General features: G+C 40.0%; 1 protein-coding gene and 1 long non-coding RNA gene across 5 annotated transcripts in view; one reads left to right on the forward strand and one right to left on the reverse strand.

Annotated features, from left to right (window-relative positions):
• PRDM16 (PR/SET domain 16) overlaps positions 1–21,709 on the forward strand; it is a 526,795-nt gene that overhangs the window by 301,215 nt on the left and 203,871 nt on the right. The window lies entirely within an intron of this gene.
• On the reverse strand, positions 14,573–19,159 carry LOC142001026 (uncharacterized). Of its 2 annotated transcripts, none has more exons than XR_012642373.1 (3): positions 19,058–19,159; positions 17,503–17,665; positions 14,573–15,210 (listed from the first exon to the last, which is right to left on the reverse strand). It is a non-coding gene; the product is annotated as an uncharacterized LOC142001026 (long non-coding RNA). The 2 variants fall into 2 exon arrangements; XR_012642372.1 differs by having other exon boundaries at positions 14,573–15,213.

The raw sequence follows: 21,709 nt of genomic DNA on the forward strand, positions 1-21,709 counted from the left end.
AAAGATCTAACGCGTGGGTTATCAAACTAGGTTAGGACAGCCCACCAGCTGTGTTCCTAAACTGTGGGGTAGGGCCCCAAAGGGGGCTGAATCCTTTTTTCATGGGGTTGCCAAGACTGTCTTTGACTTGCTGGGACCCAGGAGTGAAGCCTGAGACCCATTGCCAGGGACCAAAATCAAAAGGCTTGAGTTTCATCCCTGGCCAGCGGGGTTCAGGTTACAAACCCCTCTGGCTGGGTCTGAAGACCTGGGTTTGCCTGACACACCATGGGCATTTGGGCTCGGGCTTTTCCCCACTCCATTTTGGGAGGCAGGGGTCAGGTGATCTCAGGCTTCAGCCCTCCCTCCTGAGGCTGTGCAGTAATTTTTGCTGTCAGAAGCGGGTCATGGTGCAATGAAGTTTGAGAATCCCAGGTCTAAGGGATAACATGATACAATACAACCATAGTGACTGCTGAAGTGTGAAATAAACCCTGGTGGCCCAAGCAACCAAATTTGAATAGTTTAGTGAGAGTATCTGTATGAGATTTTATATCAGAATGTGTGTAATAGTCATAGATGTTTATTAACAACCATAAAACTGTTTCAATTTAATCTCTCTCTTAATACCAACAGATTTAAAAGAAATCTCTAAAGCAAATGAAACTGCTCCGTAAACAGCCTGCAACATAAGTTTTAAAAGCCATGGCCAAAAACCTAGAAGATTCATGGGTCATGATAATACTTGGGTACTCTCTACTGAATTGAAAAGCATTGTAGCTATGGTACAGAACTCTTTTAAAAATGCATTTACCAAGTATTAATCAACCAGTAATGGTTGTATTTCAGTGCAAAAGACATGCAGTGATAGTAAACCTGTCATGTCAAACTGAATGGTTAATAGAAACATCTACAAAGTTTTAGCTAGGAACTCAGATTCTCTGGCATGCTAAAATGTCAGGCTACAAACCTTACGAGATCAGGTGAGGGGCTGAAGACTTAATTCAGACTGAATGGCCAAGGGGTGCCTCACACGTGTTAGCAGAGGTGAAAAAAGTGCCTGAAAATTTACTTTAGTAAACTGCAGGTACTTTTACTTCTGGGTATCTGAGTACAATCAAGATGTGGCCTCTTTGTGTGTGCGCACGTGCATGCGTGTGTATGTACTTTTTACTCAAGTAGTTTTCCAAAGGGACAGCAGCGAGTTGTACTTAAGTAAATCTCACACCCAGCAGCTGTGTACTTTTACTCGAGTAACTGTTGGGGTACTTTTTCCACCTCGGCCTGTTAGATTATTAGGCTGTCCTGGGCTGGAGTGCATGAGAAATACCCCACAGAGCAGCTTTTCTTCTGCTTTATTTTGGAACTTCTTGGGTGCATCTGCACTAAGAACTAACTTCAAAGTTTGGTGCTACTTCAAAGTTGACTTGAGAGAGTCTACACATGTATTCCCTTACTTTGAAGTTAACTTCGAAGTAAGGGAGCCCAACTTCAAAGTTCTTAGTCCATTCATGGAAATGGAACAGTGCTCTACTTCACAGTTTAACTTCAATGTAGGGTATGTGTAGATGCTCAACTTCGAAGTTCGTTACTTTGAAGTAAGCAGCTTCAAAGCTTTTTTTTTTTGTAATGTAGACATGGCTCTAGTCTGAAGCAAACCATTGGGGGCAGATGTGAGAAAACGTAGAGCATGTGGGTGGACGGGGTGGAGGGGTAAGGTTTTTTTCTAAATATTCAAGCCAACGTTGTGGTTGGTGTAGTACAGAGCGAGTGCCTGGACCACTGGACCTGCTGCAAGATCTGAGGTGTGAACCAGAGTTGGGCCATGTATTAAAGCAGATGCAGACAAGTTCGTTGCCAAGTTGTCGCTCGTGTACAAGGCACTACATATTCCCGTAAATGTGTTCGGCTGTTACAGATATATGCCAATTGAGTACAGGGTGCGACAAAGGAGTGAATAGGGATGTTTTGTCCATGATATTAGGAACAGGGGAGAGTAATTAACAGAGATGATGAACCATGTAAGGTGGTATGTAAGTTTTGTCTCAGTCTATAAATGTTGGGGTATCTTGCCTTAACCCTTTGTCCAGACAAAGGGGCAGTGGAAAGCCTGGCAGCTGATTGAGCTCAGTCCTAGTCACTGGGCCCTTATGCATTAGCGTACCTGTAGACAGTGGAATTGGAACAATTTTTAGGGCTGGGGTGCTGAGCTGTGTCCCACCCGCCTCTTTCCTCATCCATACAACTCACTGTCCCATGCTTGTGCCACATCTGAGGACAGCTGTTTTGCCCTGAGTGTAGGGCTGATGGCTGGGGCCACCATGACTGGCAGACAGAACCCTGAGCAGCAGTGGAGTCTGTGGTGTCCACAACCTTGGGTCCAAAAATGCAGCACATAGGGCCAGCAGCCAGGACACTCAGATGCAGCAGGGCTGGCAGCTGGAACCCAGAGGTGGGCTGGCAGCTGAACCCCTGATGCATGTCACAAAACCCATGGCACCTGCTCCTACCTCCTAGGCCTATGCCAATGGACATTAATTTGAGCAGCTAGTGCTGTGATGTGAGGGGAATAAAGCTGCACGAGTATCTTTGACACTGAATAGAGACTTGTCTTTTTGGGCAGTTCTGTCATGGCCTGCTGAGCCAGCTACCTGCACAGAGCTGGGACTGCACGGAGAGAAAACACCCACACAAGCCTGCTGACAACAGTAGGGTTCACCTTATTTTATTTGGACTTTTCCACTGACCACAGTCACCAGTGGAGATAGTTATGAACTGCAAAGTTCAGAGACAAATTGATCTAAAGCCTCTGGGTGTTCAAAGCTGCTGGTCTGATTTGGCCTCAACTATAGGAGCCTCTCATCTGGAGGTGGATCTGAATTTCCCCAGTGTTAAGGCCTAGTTCATTTCTTATTTGTGTCTGTCTCTCTCAATGTGGCCATATTGCAAATCTGCTGAGGTTCATGTTTAGGTAACTAGCACAATGCAGCTTTCTCCAGATGGGCAGTTTTGACTGAAGGAGTCTGTTTGTGGAAGAAACTATGCGTGTTGCAAAAACACACACACACCTGTGGAATTTTGTGCTTGGCTCTTTAATGAAGTGGCTGATGATAATTGGGAAGTTTTCACCATAGCTGAATAGATGGAGTTACTGACAGGATCTGACCGGGTGGAGATCCTGCAGAGGGGCCTGGTAGGCCTCTCCTTGATCTGTGGAGATGGCTGATACTTTCCATGTGCTTATTGGAGATGAAAACTCATAAAATGTTGTTTAGTGATCCTGACGCAGTCTGAGGTCAGGGCCCCCAAGAAGCAAGTTGGTTTTTGGGGTAAATGTGGTCAGATCAAAGCATTGAAAAGAACAAGATGTTTAGATGACAGGAGGGCTTGGACACGGAGCAGAATAAGAGGAGGTACTGTTTAGGCCTGCTGCTGTGGTTAGCTGACTGGAGTTCTGAAGGTAGCCTTCTCACTCACAGGAGGGTAATGAACACAGCCTCGGAGAGAAAGTAACCATGCTGGCCCTCGCAGGGAGAGGGAAACATTGAAATGCTCTGTGTTTTCAGTACAGTCCACACAGAGTGAGCACACACACGGCAGAGTGGCTGCTGCTTCAGAAACACACCAGCTGGTGCTATGGGATTGACAGATCTGAATGGTCCAGGATGACTGAGACCAAAAGGGGGGATTCTTCTCTGCAAAGAATGGCGTAAAAGAAAGGAAAAACAGCAGCCTTTTACAGTGAGTACACAATCGCAGGGCTTCTGAGGCTCAAAGGATGCACATAAAATGGCCTCTAGGTCAGGGAAGGACTGAGAGATGAAGAGAGACGAATGAAAAATTTGTGGACATTTCAGTACAAATTTAGCTGGTGGTAAGAAACATCATCAAGGGCATTGGGGGTGGCTGGGGATATGGGATATTCTGTGTTGGCTAGTGACCTTGTGCAAAGCTGGCTTGTCAGTACTGTTAAACCTGTAGATCAGGGGTTCTCTGGTTTGTAAGGTAGCCAGGAATGTAACACCAGACTCATTAGTACTTATCAATGCATATCATTGGGTAGGAATGGATGTTCTTAGACTCTGCTTGTCAAAGGCTGGAAATGGATGACTGGAGAGGGGTCACTTGATGAGTACCTGTTCTGTTCCTTCCCTGTGGGGCATCTGGCATTGGTCACTGTCAGAAGACAGGACACTGAGCTAGCTGGACCTTTGGTCTGACCCATTATGGCCATTCTTATGTTCTTATATTCAAACTCATGGGGTCTGCTGGATGCTGGAGTTAGTTCAGCAGATTGCTGCAGTTGTGTGTTGTGATGTGTGTGTACGAGTGGCTGATCTCTGCCTCAAGGATCTACTGATTAGACTTAGACAGAAAATGATGAATGTATGGGGCAGGGGAAGATATTGAAAGAAGGAGGGAAGGAGGGCCCTGTAAGAATGAATTTTTTCAAAGTCCAAAGGCCATTTACACTTACCATTTATGGGAGGGTAGGGAATGGGATATGCAGCGGGTGGAAGCAATTCTCCTGTGTGTATACGTCTGCTGTCCCTGTCTTTTTCCATAAGAACCAGGGACCACTTATGGTACTTTTCTACACCACTTGAAAAGAATGCCATGTAACAACAAAGGGAATCACTCCTCGAGCAGTGAGTTATAAACAAAAAAACAAACAAACCTGACTTGAGGAGAAACAATTCCAGGAGACAATTAATGTACTGCGTTGTCGTGATAACAAGCTATGATTTCAGCTCAGGAGGCTGAGGGGTGACAGTCTCTGTGTCTCAGTCAGTTTCCTTTCCATCCGAAAGAAACTATACATAAATACTGAAAGGAGCACTAGGGGATTGGCGGCTAGAAAACAGAATCCATAGAAAGCCCAGTGATTGTATAGGATATTAAAACCAGCAAGACTTGTCCACATCACAATGTTGTATGTTCTGTTGTGTGTTTGCCTTGTATATTTTGTCTATATCTGTCTTGTCAAATCCACAGGTGTGCTTTAGAGCTGAGTGAACCTTAGTGCTTATTTTTTTCCATGGGTTTGATCAAACTTTCACTAGTTTTAGCCTGCATGAGTGCTCATGGCCACTGAAATTTAGAGTTTTGGTTTCTGAAGAACCTTTATGGTTCAGAATAAAATTTGTGAATGTCATTTAGCCCCATGCATTGCATGTGAAATTCATAGACGCCAAAAGGAAACAATAAAACCATAGAAATTGGAAAGCATCCAACCTACTCAATTTGTCTGTTTCATCCACCTGATGTGGCCTGCACATGATAAGAATGCTGACCCCTCTCCTCAATGATGATAGAAGTTCAAAGGGGACTGCTGCAGAGGCCTGTCGATGAAGACAAAAGTAACATATCCTGGGCCTGCTGCTCCTTTGCCCTAAATATTATATAGTCCTTTACAGTGATACTAAGACTGAGGCTTGTGTGCCCCAAGTGTTTTCAATGTGTCTCTGGGGCTCTTCACAGCACAGAATATTCAAACACAATGTGATTGAATTATTAACCAATCACAGTGCTTCTGCTAAATTATTCTAGTTGATAAAATAATAATCCTTAGTCAGTCATTTTGCTGTGAGAATAATGTATCTCAAAATAGTAAATGAAAAATGAATTCACACTACTGTGGCTCCTCAGTAAGGCTGCTTGTTGATTTTGCTCCCAAGCCTCTGAGGGCAGAGTGTCCCTGTTTACACCATTGCAAAGGAAGAATAAAGCATTTCCATTCTGATTGGAAGCCTTTTATACACCCATTGCTTGGCTGTAAATGACTACATCAGGTAAAGGACAACAGGGAATCAGGCCCTGGAAGTAATGGATGAAATATAAAGAGTAGTTGTATCAGAGCAAGTGACTGGAAATTCGGAGGTCAGAAAAGCAGAGTTCTCTTTCCAACTTTTATTTCGTTGAAGAGGGAGAATTCATATTGCTCTCACACCAGTTCTTGGAACCTGCCTTTGCTAACTTGTTTCCTGTTTCCTACCAGACAGTCCTCCTCCATGGGTGTAATCCTTACAGTAACAAAACCTTTACTACCTACTGGCAGGCTCCAATTCTCTACTATAGCAATATCCACAATACTTAACATAGCCCTATTACATGAATTGTTATCAGGAACTAAATTGTTGCTTGATTACAAGAATAAAACATTCCTCTAATAATGTTAGCACTTAAAACTTAAAAAAGAGGGGGTTTTACTTAACCTTTGGTACACAGTGTCAGAAACAAGCATCTTGTGGTTTAGGGCAGGTCCACACTATGGGGACAGGTCAATCTAAGCTACACAATTTGAATTAAGTTAGTATAACTCAAATTGATGTAGCATAGATCTACTTGCCGCAGGGGCCACACCGAGCTGGATTGACAAAAAATGCCTCTCCTGTTGACTACCCTTACTCTACTCGTTGTGGTGGAGTACCAGAGTTGACGGGAGAACAACCTCATTCAATTTATCACGTCTACATTAGACGCAATAAATCGACTCCTGCTAGATTGATCCAGCCCATAGTGAACACATGCCCTAAGGTATGACTAGGTCTCAAGAAACCTGAGCTCAGTGTTTGGCTCTATTATACACTTCCTGTATGAAATTGGGCATTTCACTTAATCTCTCTGTGCCTCAGTTCCCCAAAATCAGAATAGAAATTCTTTCTCCCACTTTTTGTTTGTCTATTTAGTTTTTAAATTTTTCAGTTCTTATTAAGTGAATATTAGTACAGGAGTCTGTAGACTCTATCAAAATATAAATAGTTTTGGACTGGAATTTTTTGGCACAACTTTTTTTTTTGGGTCAGGTGCTGATTTGTCAAATTGAAACCTTTTTGCAGGAGAATTGGTTTCAGTTAATTTCTCAGCTTTCAAGATATTTGAAAAAAAACATTTTTTGAAATTGTTCAAACATTTCAAATGCCAGCATTTTCAAAATTGAAAATAAACCACATTTTCCAGTTCAAAATTATTTTTCATTTGGACATTTAATCTAATAGAAAAAAACAAACCAACAAATAAAAATCTGCCCAAACCATTTTGAAATAATATAAACATATTGATTCTCCTGCAACATTTTTTTTTCCATCTTTAAAATACAATAAAAGATTTGTCCCAATTCAGTCTCGAAATTGCTTTCAGGATATCAGAGCTGTTTCCCTGCTAGTTGCACTACTTAAAAAGAATTCAATTAGTCCAAGAGGCATAAGTTCTGAGTTCTGACTGCTCTTGGAAACAAAGTAGGATAAATAATTTCAGATCCTTTTATCATTGCCAACTTTAGTTACAGTGATAGAACCTGTGAGTTGGATGCAGCACAAGTGGAGATTCAAATTTGGAGACTGATACATATATAATACTACACAATGAATAAAATGGAGCAGTTGGTAGTATTTCCTCCTGTGATGATAAGTAAAGGATTAATGCTGTCAGTTGTCCTGGGCTCAAATGAAAAACATTGATTCCTCCTCCATATCAGTCAGAAAGGGAAACTGTTATGTAAAAAATGCAGGAAAGTGCAGGTTAGCATGCAAGCAATTGGAGACTATCCAAAGCCATCCTTGTTTTCTCTCACCTTGATCCATCTCATCCGCATGTAACTACATGGCAACCTAAGATATCCAAACATCCTCATTGTGTCTCCCATCAGAAACTGGAAGCTTGCAGAGACTAAGAGCCCTAATTCTACTGAAAATTAATGGAATTCTGATTGCATGGTAAAGGCTTCTGTACATGGAACAGAAAGGTCATGGATAGGCTTCCCTGTAAGATGAGCACTTGAGTGGACACCCAGAAGAGATCCAGGTGCTGCCCAGCTGATTAGTAAAGCACCCACAGTTGTCAGTGTGTGTTTCTATTGGTGGTGCACATCATCACATGCCTTGGTGCACATAACAAAATGTATTCCACCTATGGATGGAAAAAAATAGAGGGAACACTGGTCATGGATATTCTCCATATGGCATGTGAGCAGGTTAGCTGCTGAGCCTGTTCCTTTAGGTATCGCTCGTCATCTTCAGAGTGCAAACATTAATCCTCTAAGTCTCCCACTGTGATTCAGATCAGTGTTGTAATTCCCACTTTAGAGATAAGCAAATGATCCCCCCAAAGCTTCAGAAAGAATTAGTGGCAGAGGCTGGATTATGATGCACGTGATCTTGTTTGTTTTTCCTGTGTTCAGACGACTAATCCACATCACTCTCAATGCCCCACCACCCCCCAATCAATCAGGTCAGACTGTATGATCAATGGCAACTACCTCTAAACTCACCAAAGAGATTATTGTCTCATTGAGTATTTATAGGGATTATTAGTATGCAGATGAAATGACACAGTCCACAGCAGTGGCTCCCCATTAAATATTATGTTCTAACCTGTCACTACAGCTGAGGTGCCAGGGCAGCAAAGCTATAAATCTGCAATCTAAAAGTCTGTATAGGAGTTTGGTTAAAAATAAATGTGTTGTCCAACTACAGCACTCATTTTTTCCAAATGAAATAAAATGTGTTTTTTAAATATATTTTTATGCTTCTTCAAATATAGGCAAAGGCATGAGCCGGCCTCCTGGGTTAGCGAACAGTACTATTTCAATTTATAAATAAAGTCCTTTTTGAATTGCAAATAAAAAAACATCTGAAACCACTAACCACTTGGCTTTTATTTTTATGCCTATAAAAATGTCTGAGCTATTTGCTTTAAAATCTTTTAATGACAAAAAGCACTCCTTCAAGCTGATATGTCCAGGTTTCAGTTGGAAGTGGAATTACAATGTCCTGAAGTTTCAAATGGAAGGTGAACAAAGAATTCCACTTAAAAGTAGCCTCTCTTTTTCCTGTTTTCACCTAAAATTGTCATATGAGAACCTCGAAGTTCAGTTGAATTTGCAACCAGACGTTCAAGGGTGAAATCCTTGCCCCCATGCAGTCAATAGGAGTTTTGTCGTTGACTTTGATGAAGCCAGGATTACAGCCCAGAAGTTTAATCCAGTTCTTTGCATTTTCAAGAGCACTCCAATGCTTCTTGGATTGATAGTATGTGAGATATTGCAACGACAATTTTTGTAACCGCATTTCTTGATTCCAGATGCAAACAGGATTTCTTAGTCTTGATTCCAGATGCAAACAGGAAGAACAAAGGTCCAAAGAACAAAGACAAATAACCAAACTTTATTATTATTATTATTATTATTATTACTATTATTATTATTATTTCCAAAGGTTGGGGTTTTGGAAGAAGTTTAGAGTGGTTCTTACTTCATTTGAAAGATTTCATCAGCTATCCCTCTTCTAAGACCCTGACTATATGATTTTTTAAACTAATAGTTGTAAACTGTTTTAAATCCCAGTTTAAAAGTGGTTTCTGCTGACACAGGTGGAACTTTGTGTTCCAGTCAAAACACTTTAAATGGCAAGGGAAACCATTTTCTAGTAAGTAAAGACCTAGTGTAGAAAAAAAGGAGACAACTTCATCTTAAAAATCAGTCTTCTGTTTGCACTGTTTTATCCATTTTAATACAAGGGGGAAATATTGAATATTTTTTCAATTTGTTTGTTTTTTTGGCAGCGCTTGGTGTACAGTTATTTTCACTCTCTTCCCTGCTAGTCAGTTAATCAGTTTCCCCTGTTGTTTGTGAGAGTCTTTTCTACAGAAACAAGGGGAGAGACAGGAAAACGTGTTTGCAAAAACCACAGAAAAATGGCAGGGAAACTAAACTCTACAGCAAATGTAGTTCCTTAGACGCCTTTTAATTAATTTTTAACTGATTTGATTGCAAAGCAACTTTACACTGATTTTCTTTTTTTTTTTTCTGCCTCATCTGTACTGACCAGGTAAACCACACTTTATCCATATTAGGAGAAATCATTTTTAAAATAAAATCTCTGAAGCCTTAGAATGCATTATGATAATATCTAGGAGGTAAAAGCAATGAAAAATCCTGTGGCACCTTAAAGACTAACAGATGTATTTGAGCATCAGCTTTTGTGGGCAAAAGCCCACTTGGTCAGCCAAAGGTCTCCTTGTTGCTTTTGCAGATACAGACTAACCCTGCTATCCCTCTGATGGTTGTGATGTAATGATGGTCAAGTCACACTTGGACTAACGTCTTATGAATGAAAGCTATTCTGAGAACTTTTCTTCATTCATTCCTTCAGTCTGACTTTGGTAACACGGTACCCTCTAACTCAACGTAAACAGTTGTAGGACTTGGCATTTATAGAATGAATTGTCAAGATACAGTAGTTTTGTTCTAGGGTTAAGCTAAAGAGTTCTTAAAAGAAATCAGAGCAAACCTCGTTAAAGTTACATGCTAGTCAAATATGAATGGAATTGCAATGAAGTTGGTTATATGGAGAGCTTAAAAAGAAGGAAACAGCATGTGTTTTAATATATTGAGTTGCATCAGTTTTCACCAAGTATATCATGTTTTCTTGGACAAATAAAAATGATCTGCAGATGATCAGGATATGGAAATATGAAAGTTACAAGGAAGATCATGACTGTGCACATGACTCTGTGCATTTACTTCTCTAGTAATTGATTAAGTGGAGTAAGGTGAAGTCGTTCTCTTTTGAGGATGAAGAAATGTAGGGAAATGTGCAAATTATTAAAATGTATACATCTGTCTCCCTTTTAAAAATGTTGCTTTATATGGAAAAAACATATTTTAAAAAAAATCTAATCTTTTTAATAGCCTTAAAATAAATGCAAGATGACACAGTGCATAAATGTTGACTATTTTGGTATATATTTTCTGTTGTTTTTGTTTTATAGCATATCCCTGGAGAGGAAATGTCTTAAAAACTGGTCAGACCGATCTTTTACACATAAGCATGCCATTGCTTTTTTTAAACATATTGTTTTGCCTGCACGCTGGTTGTAACTACTGTATGAAGTCGCCCTCTATTGCTGAAAGATGGAATTTACAGTAATATGCAAATATGTTTTTGGCTGAGGTTAGTGAGTTTTAAAACTTAAAATAAAATATAGATTTTTCTTCTTAAAACACTCTCTTCAGATGCTGCCAATTATATCTGGACTTTGAAAACAAAACCCAAACTCTTGTGTTTTCTGGTTGGCTAATAAATAGGATGGGGCTTTGATTCTTGCAGAATTTTATGCTTGTTTAAATAGCAGGCATGGTGCTACATTTTCTTTAAAATCTAGATCCATTCTAAAAATAATAATTCTTTCCTGACAAAACTTATGACTGATGTGCCAGTAATTATTTGGCACATTGTAATTATGTGTATCAAGAACCCCAAATCTAGATTCAAATGCTGTCCTATAATTTTTGTTCCAGATAAGCCAAGCAGATTGCTCTGCTTCATATTTCTGATCTTTTTCTCCATGTTATAACTTCACCTTCAGGTAGGGAAATTCTGAAAGCATAGAAGTCAATGGGAAAACTCTTTTTGACTTCAGCAGAGGCAGGATTTCACTCCAAATGACGTTTTTATTTGTTTGTTTTGTTTTGTTTTGTTCTGTTTTTCCCCACATCCAAGCATTCTTGGTAAAAATTTGTAAAGGAAGCACTAGTTACTTCACAGTATGTGCTGAGAACTGCTGGTACAATAGGTCTGTTCTTGCCAGTAACAGAGCGATACTCTCTAGGGAAAAGGGGCACAGCAAGCCTCACTTAACTTGTTCAAAGCTGGACTCGGGGGCCAAATATACTCTGCAGAAACATGTGCCTCCCCGTATCTACTAATGTGTGACTTTTGCTTAAAACAAAACAATAAAATAAAATTAATACCTCTTGACATATGTGAATGCTGAAGATCCAAGCATTCCGGCCAGAATACATGTATCTTCAAATTTTCATACAGTGATGGGGATGGAATCACAATACCTTGATTTGCTTTGTGGTTCAGATGCCTAATCTTTTATGAACATTATTAAAGAAAATGGGACTGAATTCTGCTCTCAGTTAAGCAGGTAGGGTCTGAAGCAATTGCACTTGAAGAAAGTTATTACCCATTTACATGGGGTGAGAGAATAATTTGCCCTAATATGTGTGTATCTTTGTTTTCTTGTTGAGGTTTGCAAGATAATTAATTCTCTTAGAAACCATGCCACAGTTTACGTGCAAGTCAAATTCTTACGAAACTGTGGTTCTGTTCACAGTACAACATGAACCTATTTAGTCTGTCACCCTTGGGACCCTACCTGCGCCAAACCAAAGAGTTTGTCAAACCACGGGAGGTCAATGTTGTCTTAGCAGAATTACCAGGATGTCCCTGGCTTACTGGGCTCTTCAAAGACACTTTGAGGCAATTTACAGCAAACTAACAGCACAGAACATGGAAAGCCAGGACTGGTGGCTTTAAACAACATTTATGGTACCCCAGGAAACTTGGCCACACCCATGATAAGTAGACATTCAGCCAACTAAAATCATGCCAGATCACTGATGTTGCCCTACCAGCGTGTGTTGGACTCGAGAGGTTCAACCTATTCTGGCTCCATAAACACCACCTCAGAAATGACAGCACTTTTCTGGATTTTATCATTCCGGTAAAGTGATAATTTCCAGGGTATTGAAAGCAGAACTGCATGGGAAAGTTTTCATTAAGGAAGAAATACTGTTTAAAATCAAACATACATACAGGCAATTGTATTGAATGTCTTGAAGCAGAACACTGTCATTTTCCTGTAAGAAGGCAGATTTCTAGCTAAACTTTTCAATTTCTACGCAAAAATGGCAAATTAGTATATGGGCAAATTTAGGGATTTTGTCTTGAGGACAGAACCCGTCCATGGAAGTGGTGAAATATTGCCCTGCTGGTGCTGTTTATGAAACTGGGAAGTTTTTGCTTTGTTGCGTGAGTGCAAGTCCCTTGTACATTGTAATAGTTTCAGATGAGGCACTCTCTTGAGTCTAAAGTGTGGCAGCGATACAATGGTGTTAATTTTGGGCACCATCAATAAATACCACTGTGTGAGCCCCTGCTGAGAATTAGATTATAACACCCTCTTGCCCCCGCCAGCCACTGAACGACAGGCTGTGAGGTGGGTGGAAGGACTGTAGTACAGGGAGAAAATTTCATAGTAATAAAAAATATTGACACGTTAGGTAGCAACAAACTTTTTGTAAAATCCTAGCTTGATTTCTTGTGATATTAGGGCTGTTAGTGTTTTGGGAATGTTCCAGATTTTGAAAACATTAAAATGTTGTTAGACATGTTCTAAATTTTGTGGTTACCTTGGAGCTCTGGGCCTGACCCAGTTTTAAAGTCTGTGTGAATCCATTTAACCTTAGAACCTCATCAGAATAAGGCCCTAAGCTAACAAAATAACTGTGCAACACATTGCTACAAAGTGTTTAGATTTATAAGTTCACTGAAATATTTTATATGCGTTCAATGTTGTTTGCTAAAACTTTATTAGTCCCACACTTGAAAATTAATTTATAGAGGATAGAAGCAGCAGAAGTTGATTTACGGTTCATCAGCCTCTCTTTAGATGAAAACAGGCAGCATGCTTATATAACACACTAAGCATGCAGAGACAATTACTGGTCTCTAAGTGCTGTTTCTGATTTGTTTTAAAAGTAGAATATTTAAAAAGATTTGTTCATCCTTATATAAAAGAAAAATAATCTTTATGCATTTTCATCCTTTTCCCTTCCTTTTCTATTTTTATATGTATCTATATTTATAGCAAAAATGCAAACACCAAGCTTGATTTTATATATTGATATGAAACATAGATACGAATAGATACTTCTGTTGGTATGCAGTCCGTATTTGAAAGTCAAAATTGAAAATAAAAAATTTGTGAGGTAAAAATTAAGCCAAATCTGTTAGATATTGAATGCAACCCTTGCTCATAACAGTGGTTTTAAATTCTCCTCTTGAGTGCATTAGTGTAAAACCCTGAATAACTTCAGTATATTTTGTGACAGCAAATTATAAATTACAGGTGGAGACCTGTGTGGTTTAAAAAAAATAAGCATCCACACTTGCATCTGCCAAAATGATCTGCAGATATTAGCATCAACATCCACGGATGTGGATACCTGTTGATATAAAGCCAGTATGTGCAAATTTACAGTATTCTAGATATAAAATTTGTAAAATCATATGCAAAAACACATAGGATGTGAACACCTGTCAATATAAAGCAGATATTTGTTGATTTGCAGGGCTCTAATTACAAGAGCTGTTGATAAGGGGAGATGAATTCCCATGTACCTGCTCAGGCATCCCACTGCAATCATGCTTGTAGGAGTAAAGCAACTGAACATTCACCTTTGTTCGTTAAAACTGTGATGGTCCTTAATAAACCTATCCAGACTAGCAGTTCATGCATAAAGTGATATAAGTGTAAACAAACAACCCAAATCAAAATCAAGCCCCATGCTTTTATTATACTAGACCATGATAGTCTTCTACTATTGAAAATGATTAAACTTTTTAATTTTCAGGTTAACGTAAGAGATTGTGAGAACTGATTATAGCTGGCATGTGATGTCTGTATTTACATCTAAAGTTGATAATCTGTGACTCAGCAACACTGTATACCAGAGTTCTTTTGGAGACATAGCAACAGGTCTTTGTGTATTATTCCTCATAACCCATGAAATCTGTGAAGGATACTGAGCATGCCCAGTAAATCCCTTAGGAATTGTTATTTAGTGTGTGCCTTGTGTACAGGAACCGTTTATAAAACCTAAATAATTTAGATATATCATTATTGGCCAACATGGACTGAAGAGTTGCAAAATACTGGTTTTTCGCCAAGTTTGTTCCCAGATAAAATCCCTCCTTAAATGTTATTTTAATACAATATATAGTTACCTTATACAGTACTGGTCTTTATTATTCTTAATACACCATCTGTGTATACTGTGCTTTATAGACAGTAACATATAACAGGTCTCAGTGTGAGAGGTAACAGTCTATGTTAAAGCCAAATATAATACTTTCTTGCAGTACAATACATCAGCAGGCATACACGGTCATTCCTCCACATCCCCATTGATCTTTCCAATAGTGCTTTAGTCTTTCTTGGCTTCGGAATTCACCTGTAAGATTTTGTTCTAGTGAGAGATCAGCCTTAGTAGGAGTGGAAAACTGATTTGAATTGTGGAGGTTTAGCTGACCTTGTCTGATCTAGAAATCACACCAGAAATCTTGGAAATACAGACTCTCTTCATTAAATTTTCACTGCTTCTTCATTCCACCTGGATCTAAACACCATACCTTCTCATGTTCTTCTACCATGTGGACCCTGCTGGTGGCAAAAAGCAAACTGGAATGGAAATTATTTTTTAAAAAAACATTAACCCGACTCAGAACTTCAGAAAGGTTCTCTTCATGACTGGAACATGCCTGGGAGAACATCCACTTCTGGTTTCATTTAATCTGAACCAGTTTCCTCAGCCCTAGTTAAAACCATACGTGATTGAATTAAATGCACGCAGAACAAGAAGTGTCTGCCAGGCATGGGGGACAGGGGTGGAGAAAGAAGAGTTGGTTGATATAGCATGGAGGATTTTCAAACAGCTTCCCTGAGAAAAATTAGCAGAGCCTGCAGTGAAGAGTCCAGGTCACTTGATCTCCAAAGGGTTAACTTCTGTTTCAGAGTTCCCAAAATGTCAGCTCTCCTTTATCCAAAAATATAGCAACTAGCTTTATCAACATATGCCTTTCATTACCTACATGACTTACAATATTTTTGGTGTCTGTATCAACTTGATTCAATTACTGGTACCACTGTGAGGGAACATTACCTCCAGGGAAAAGGGGGTGAATGCATCAGTGCTCATGGATACAGGGTAGGGAGCAGAGTAATATAACAGATTTACATCAAGACTGCTGACTCCATTACTTTAAAACTCCTGTAATTGACTTTTTTAAAAATGACATTAGCATTTAAATGGTACTGTCGTTACAAGGGTGAAGGTTCAGCAAAATATGATCAATTTATTGAGCTCTTCAAATGTTCTTTTGATATTTATTTTTTGTTGTTGTTGTTGCCATGCCGGAGGGGTTTTTGTGTTTTGTCAGACATGAAAAAAGTCTCCAGTGCTAAGATCTTTGACTGTGTGGCTACTGCATGGACATACATAACAAAGTTTGCCTAAAACAGAGTGTGTGACCATCCTCAAAGCTGTCTCTTTTGCCTTGGTTTTTAAATGACTGTTCGAAGATTTAAAGTATTATTCACAAACAGTAAACGAATGATGTATAAAGGTTATCTTTGTTCTGTGACTCTGAGGAATGGTGCAAATTCTCCCCAAATTATTGATGGGGATGCTTTCCGTTATGATGTCTTAGTTTCCTCACTCCGGATGTCTCAAAATGATTTGAGTTGCACATAGTACATTCAGGGTTGCAAAGGGGATGGAGAAAGGTTGTTCTTAGTGGTGACAGATAACAGAACAAGGAGCAGTGGTCTCAGATTGGGGAGTGGGGAAGTCTAGGTTGGATATCAGGAAAAAATATTTCACTGGAAGAGTGAGGAAGCGCTGGAATGGGTTATTTAAGGAGATCATGGAATCTCAATTCCTAGAGGTTTTTAAGTCATGGCTTGACAAAGCTCTAGCTGGCATGATTTTGTTCGGCTTGGTTCTGCTTTCAGCAGGGGAATAGACTCAGTGACCTCCTGAGGACTAGTCCAATCCTATGGTTCTATGAGTGAACTCCAAGGCTGGTCTTTTCAAATTGGATTAAAGGAGGTAGTTGAGTGTCTCTCTAAACAGTGTGAAAATATCAGCCAAAATGCAAATGTTCCTCACTCTCAATTCTGGTATAGTTGGTTGGCCTTGGATGGAACAGAATATAACCTTGAAAACCGTTATTCACACATTTCATCTTTACTCATGCAAGGTTTTCCAATGCCATAAAATGGATGAAATTGTTGGTTTGTTTAGAACCAAATTGAACCTGCAGCATCTCCCCAGAAGACAATGACTTTTTCAGCTCTCACAAAGAAGTCAATCGTGAACATGCAATGGGATAATTTTTCAACCATTGTCAGTGATTTCAACTTCTCATCTAAAGGGCTTTATGATCCTTAATAAATTATAATGATATAACCAAATGCTGCTTAGCCTGTCTGTCTCCTGGCAACAAAGGAAAACTTACAAAATTTGACTTGTATGGGTGCATGAGATTTTGTAAATTGGTCCTTTAATACAGGTGAAGAGCAAACATCTTGCGGAATTCCTGAAATATTCCTGTTAAAGATGCGATTTGTGCACTTAGTTTAGCTTTGTTTTCATAGATAAAAATAATTTTAGAAGTAAGAAGAACATGTTAATATTTTTCGTGTATTAGATTTGCAACAGTCCTATTCTGAACTCCAATCTAAGTCTATGATACTGAGAAATGAGTGAACCAGTACTGGTAACCCAAACTCTTCCCCTGCTGGTTTTGATCTTTGACCTAGAACTCAAGTTGAGTTTTAACTGCATCTTTTATGGAGTTAGAGAAAGTTTATAAAACTTTTTGCCCCCACTTTTTCATTTTTCCAGTGCTCAGTACAGTTTGCATCAGAACCAGAACTACCAACACATACCTCCATCGAGTAATTTTTGTTGTGTCTGTGCACCAAGAAAAAGCATAACAGCCATAATGGGTCAGACTCAAGGTCTGTGGATGTTCTCCCAGGCCTTTTCCAGTCATGATGGCAACATCTAGCCCAGTATCCTGTCTTCTGACAGTGGCCAGTTCCAGGTGCCCTGGAGGAAGTGAACATAGCCAGTGATCATCAACTGATCCATCCCTGTTGCCCATGCTCAACTTCTGGCAAAGAGAGGGACACCACCTCTGCTCATCCTGGCAAATAGCCATTGATGGACCTGTCCTCCCTGAAGTTATTTAGTTTTTTTAAAAAAAAAACTCTGTTATGCTTTAAGACTTAACAACATCCTCTAGCAAAGAGTTCCACAGATTGACTGTGTTGTGTGCAGAAATGCTTCCTTCTGTTTGTTTTAAACTTGTTGCCTGCTAATTTCATTTCGTGCTTTCTAGTTCTCATGTCCTGAGAAGAACTAAATAGCACTTCCTTTTCTACTTTCTCTGCACCAGTCATGATTTTATAGATTTCAATCATATCTCTTCTTAGTCTTATCTTTTACAGGTTGGAACATCCCAGTCTTATTAGTCTCTCCTTATAAAGAAGTTGTTCCACGACCCTAATCATTTTCCTTGCCCTTTTCGGCACCTTTTCCCATGCCAAGATATTTTTTAGAGATGAGGAGGCCACATCTGCATGCAGTATGCAAGATGTGGGTGTACCAAGGATTTACAGCAAGCAAGCTAGAACTAATTCTTGGGAAAAAATCTATTATTGCAGGATTTCTAATTCAGAAGGTTGGGATTGTTAAGAAAAGATTTGATCTCATGCCTAACAAAATGAACAGGTGTTTATGTTTATATATATGTCCATTATATATATATATATATATATATATATATATATATAGTGTGTGTGTGTGTGTGTGTGTGTGTACATTTTAATGGGCCTTGCATTGTACTCACAAGTTAAGAATTTCTCAGACTAAACTGCTAAACTGTTGGAGATTCCTTACCCACTGTCCAACTGTATCTCCATATACAGTTTGCATCCTAGGAATTTTTTTCCTGTTCCATTTGTTTTTAATAACTGTTTTCAGCACTAGTTAATTCCAAAAAAAAGACAGCATTTCTTTTGGCTCCTGACACAAAGGAAAGATGGATATGCTAGTGTATGGACTGGTTTGTGGGATATTTCTCATCAGAGGGCTTAGACTAGATGGAGAATGGTCCCTTCTAGAAAGGGTCTCTCCAGCCCAAGGGTAAGGTAGAGTGGGAGGGGAAACTTGCCCTGAATCTGTGCATAAGTGTGTTATGGGTAAATAGGACTTGCATATCTTTTCTATCTCCAAGATTGTCTAGCTCCTGTCACTGCAAAATTCACATTAAAAGCAAGCATTGGAACGAAACAGACCAGGGAATCTTGGTAGATCTGCATTATCCCTATTTAAAACACACATACCCCTGCCCCCCACACAATTGAAATCTGCATTATTGGGTTGAATTAGCAATCAGTGGCTCCCTGGCTGCTGATGATACAATAGATACATACTGACCTGATTTGTCTGGTCCCCGCTGGTTAGAAAAGTCTGTCTCAGACACAGAGCCCTAATTGAAACTACAGTAGCTTCAGTAACTCAAACACACCCCTGCCTGACTTTGCTGTAAAAAGCTTGGTAATGACCCTGCTCGGCCCTGCCAGTTCTCTCTGACCTCCCCCTTTTCAGGATGCTGCTTGATTTGCACTAATTACATTCCAATCTGACAGGAACTTGGACCTTGGCTCAGGCTTTCAGGTACTTTCACTGCTCTTGTTCCAGGACAGAATGCTCTGAAAAGTAGGAGGACTATTACAGCGATGACACAATAGCTGGTTCACATAATCAGGCTGTCTTTTTTATATTGTATATGTTTATATATTCATGTGTATACACAGTCAACATACATAGGTATAATATGACATGTCATATGACCCAAAGAGATAAACTTAAATGCACCTCTGAATTTGTCTGTATGCTGGAATTAGGCGTTCCTACTGGGATTTGGGAGATTTAGGGACTAAAACCAAAAGGAATGTGATTTCAGGGTGAAATGACTAATCGTTTAACAGTATTTACTTCTGTGGACTTTGAGCTTCATACTGTCACTGGTTTGTCCCCAGCATTTTCAGGTTAAACCCCCATATTAAGCAGCTGAAGGGTTGACTGTGAGAAGAGAAATGTGAAGATGTAATAACTCACAAGCCTTAGAGAAAACTCTCAGAGGGGAAGCCCTGTTAGTCTGTATCTGCAAAACCAGGGAGGAGTCCTGTGAGCCACCTTTGCGCCGAAACAAACAAACAAACAAAAACAAAAAAAACCCACACCCTTCGAAACTTTATTAAAAGGGAAACAGTTGAATTGGAACTCATTTGCATATTCACTACTATTCAATTAGGGCTCAATGAGGACCTTTATTGGTTAACACTCTACAGAGGCAACTTCCCCTCAACAGACATTCATATCTCCCCTTCACTTACATTCACTGTCCACAATCACCCTGACTGATCACCCTAATTTATAAAGGACAGCAACTTTTTGTTTCAGTAGTTATTATACACACAGTTTGAAGCTCTCTGGTGTGGCAACATCCGTAGTCCAGCACTCTGTGTTCCGGATGTTGCTGGACCAGAGAGCACCTGCTGGAGAGCCCCAGTAGCTGCCTGGCTCTTGGGCTGGGAATGGAGCCTGGCTGGTGAGCTGGTGGCTGGGAGCCTTGTTGGGTGGGGAGCTGGGTTGGGGTGGAGAGTCACACCAGCAGGCTCTGCTGACGGGAGCCGGGAGCCCCACTGGCAGCCCCCCTGTGGGGAGACCTGCTGCAGAGAGCAGGGCCGGAGGGTTGGCAGCAGAGAAATGCTGGCAGCTCCATGGCAAGGAGCCCTACTGGTGGGCCAGGAGCAAAGCCCCTCCTCCCCCAGTAGTCCAATGGTGGGGAGTCCCACTAGGAGTGGAGCCCCCAAGCATCCGGGGGACAGGGAGCGGGGCAGCAGAAGTTAGATCCACGCCATGGATGTAAACTAACACACAGTGTTAAACAAGCCACAGGTATGTGGGAATGCATGTGTGTAAACAGGACTAGAATTACATTTAAATACATTTCTAGGTTTCAAAATACATTCCAAATGCTGGCTTTTTACTGAGAATAAATGAAGAAAATGAATCCATCTCAACAATGTGACATTCAGGTCAGGCACAACCATCCCATCCCAACACAAACAGTGAGAAACCAGCCCTTCAGCATATGCTTTGTCATTGGGGAAAAAGAGGTGGTACACTTAAGGGAAGGCGGTGTCAGTAAGAAGTAGTGAAGAGAATGCTTATGCTGACAGGAAAACCCAGGCCATGTTTGGGTTGTTTTAAAATGAATAAGAGGTGTGCCATTGTGAGAATTTAGCACCACTAAAGTTTAAAAAACAAACAAACAGAAAGTATCAGTAAGTTAAGTCTGTGTTTCAAAATATTGTATCGTTTTAAAATGCAGTGCACATTAGATCACTGAAACGGGATACACCAATTTGAACTTTGTTAAATAATGCAGGTCTGTGTTTGCAAAGACAGAGGCACCCTGAACCCAAAATCCCTTGAGCTGTCTTTCAAAGAGTGATAGTTACGGAAATTAGCAGTGCAGAAATCCATACGAATCATTCATCGGGAGTCTTATTAACTGTCTTACCAATGTTATTAGGAGCAGGCCCAGCTTTCCAACATGAGCAGCTGGGGAAGAGGGCTTCTTCTCCCACAGCTGTGGAAAAGAGATGCAGTCTGAGGTCTTAGGACAATGCCCTTAAGGTGGATTTTTTCCACAAACCTAGTTCCTTGTAACTGTGGTGGTGTGAGGGAACAATAATGTAATCTTAGTAAAAGAACCTTACCATTGCACTAAGTTGTGCCAAAAGATAGGGAGCATATTGCAAAAATAGGGGATTGATCCTGTAAGCCCACTCTTGTCAGCAGTCCAGGGAAGTCACATAGCTACTTGTGTAAGTAAAGATCTTCTTGGGTAAATATATGCAGTATCTGTCTCTTAGGCTCTTACACAATCTACAGTTCTACAGAAAATTTTTGCAAAACAAATATGTTCTTTCTCTCCTCAAAACAGAGCTTAGGGTTAGACTAAACCAGTTCAGAACATTGTGTAATAACCATAGCTTTTGAGTGGGTTAATTCAAG

The sequence above is a fragment of the Carettochelys insculpta genome, chromosome 23, assembly GCF_033958435.1.
Source record: "Carettochelys insculpta isolate YL-2023 chromosome 23, ASM3395843v1, whole genome shotgun sequence".
Lineage (NCBI taxonomy): Eukaryota > Metazoa > Chordata > Testudines > Carettochelyidae > Carettochelys > Carettochelys insculpta.